We start from the raw sequence: 3,246 nt of genomic DNA, 5'->3' as shown, positions 1-3,246 counted from the left end.
CGAAAAATGCAGCTAATATTCTCTGTACAGAACAAGGAAATATATATATATATATATATATATATATATATCGCATATTATGACATAATAAAATAGAATAAAATAAAATATAATATAATATAATATGATGCAATATAATATGGTATACTTTTATTCTTTTATTTCTTTCAGTTATTTGACTGTGGCCATGCTGGAGCACCGCCTTTCGTCGAACAAATCGCCCCTAGGACTTATTCTTTGCAAGCCTAAGGTAAGTGTATATTATATTTTCAGCATGCCTAGGAAATATTTCTACCGTTTCTGTACAACACCTGTTTCTATGTGACGATTTATATAAACGGTAAAACACAGCCACACGGTTCTCTTTGCAGTGTTGCTGACAAAAGCATCACGTGATCATAAGACTTCTCTGTGAATGTGAATGCCAGAGAAACCTTGGCTCCGAAGACTGTATATATCAAGCATACATCGCACGCACACACACACACACATGTATATACTTATATACACATCTTTTATGAAAATATGCAGCCTGGGTATATTTTCATGCGTCTTTTTGTCTAAGTTCTTGTAAAATATGTACATGTACCTTCCTCTCTCCTCTTTTTCTCCCTCTCACACTTTCATTGTGTGTGTGTGTGTGTGTGTGTGTGTGTGTGTATATATATACACGCACATATATATCTATGTACCAATCAATCAATCAATCACTCGCTCACTCGCTCAGTCTGTCTATTTCTCTCCCTCTCTGTCTGTCTGCCTGTCTGTCTCTCTCTCTCTATATATATATGTACACACACACACACACGCACACTCGCCCGCTCACTCACTAACATATATACAATTATACATTTGTGCACGTGCGTGTGCGTATCTGAGTGCTTATGTTCTTATTTTTCTAATCTGAAACATTGAAGAGTCAGAAATTCGGCTGCATTATCTTTTCAAGCCAATTGTAACAACGACAGTTCAAATTCACACACATACACGCACATACAAACACAGTTATCGACACACACACACGTATACACATCCATATATAATTGAATATAATTTGATGATGAAAAACAACCAGAGAAAATTATGAAAATATAAAATATGAATATATAGAGAAATCGGAACCAGCATTTCGATATAATTTTCATTCTTTAAGTTTTTTTTTTTTATTGTTTACTGACTCCAGGAGCTGTAGAATTTGAATAATATTATTGTAATGTAGAACTCTATTGCCTGGGGAATAGTGCATGCCTCAAGTGAGAATGCTCCCGTCGTTAGATGGAATGTATACGATTATTAAAAATAACATTATTCACCCACTCTCTCACTAGGTTTGAGATTGGAGGAATGGTATTACCACATGTATGACATGTATATGTGGTTATACATGTGTGTTTATGCATATAGACATGCACGTATACAAATGTACATATTCATGCACACACGTTCTAATACACATACCTACACACACATCTATCTATCTATATACACACATATATGTATATATATGTGTGCGTATATATATATACACATATCCTTTCATAAATAAATGTGTATATATATATGTGTGTGTGTAAGTACAGACATCTATCTATCTTTCTATCTATCTAACCATGTATTCATTTATAAATACCTGTACACATGAACACACACATATACATCAATACATGTACAAGAATACAGAAATACAGACACACACGCATATACATACATATATACATACACGCATTCTTTTCGTGCCTATAATTCCCATACACATTTTACATTTGTTACAGTCTTGATTTCTAATTAGTTTTTGAGTTCACTCAACTAAAACATACCTAGATTAAATGATCCACGCTGCATAACTTGAGGCGTTGGTGAGTTAGGGACCTCAAAATAACTACGAACGACTCGCGTATTTAACACAAGACAGCCGAAACGCATTCACAGTATTTCGATGAGACACCGTTTTCAGCAGTATTTAAACAGACTTTGTTCATCTCTTTGTACGACCCGGTCGCTTTATATTCATCCTTCGTAGCCAACTGATGTTTGTAGCAAGATTTCACAGAAACTCGATTCTTTTCACAATTACAAATTTGTTGAAAAGCCTAGATATCCTCGGAGACTTACCTAATGTTATATATGCATATATTTTTCTTTCTGTTGATATATTCGGGTACCTTTTATTTCCTTACATTAATTTATTATTTCAGTTTAATTAGAGCAAGTAATCATTGTGCATTACAGTAATTAAAATTCTAGTTAGATGGTATTTATGCCAAAACTTCCAAGTCAGTGACAGTCTTTTCCTTGTAAAAAGTAACAAACATATACATCTGTGAAAAGCTTGAAATAATTCTTCATGTTAATAAGAAATTGATTTTACATGGAAGTTAATATTAAAAGAGGCTTGGACACAAAGATACAAACGCACACATAATTAAAAATTCACATTGTCCAAAAATCCGATTATTCATTCCGCCGGGACTCAGGTTCCGAGCTGCTTGGGGTCGAGACTGCACGTGGTGGAGAACTCAGCTTGAGACGAAATACGTCATGAACTGTTTGCAAATAAGTAATTCATACTTCGTGTATTGAGTACTCTTTCTCTTGTGACACATAACAGACACTCACACAGCCCAACACACATATGTGTATAGAATGCACATACATATGTATGTATATGCTTGCGAATGACGCCTGTTGTTATTTCTTGTTGTATGCGTAATTGTGTACCATTTTTACTGTTTATTTTTTGTTGTTTGTTTCTTTTTTCGGCTTTGTTACCGTACACATTCGCTAGCTTTCTTACAAAGGGGTCTAATGCTCTTAACTTAGACATTTTTGGGGACAACCAGATCGAAATATCTCAAGTGTAACTGTCCGAAATGGTTGTAACTTCTGGTACTTGACTGACGAAAGAAAGCCAAGAATGCCCCGTCTTTTTTTGCCTGTCCTTCTAACTGTTGTTTCTCTTGTCCGCTTTTGTATCGTCTATCTGTCCGAACATTTTAATGCTCTCAATTGCGTTTTTGTTCCATTTATATATATACACATACATATCTCTACGTATACAAACAGATATTTACACACATGTAAATCAGTTATATATGTATATTATCATATTTGTATATGTTCACACACACACACATCTCTTTCTCTCTCTTTCTCTCTCTCTCTCTCTTTCTCTCTTTCTCTCTCTCTCTCTCTCACTCTCTCTCTTTCTCTCTCTCTCTCTCTCTCTCTCTCTCTCTCTCTCTCTCT

Source organism: Octopus bimaculoides, chromosome 6 (genome assembly GCF_001194135.2).
Source record: "Octopus bimaculoides isolate UCB-OBI-ISO-001 chromosome 6, ASM119413v2, whole genome shotgun sequence".
NCBI classification, from domain to species: Eukaryota; Metazoa; Mollusca; class Cephalopoda; order Octopoda; family Octopodidae; genus Octopus; species Octopus bimaculoides.
The sequence above is the reverse complement of the archived record's forward strand: the minus strand, read 5'-3'. Positions refer to the sequence as shown.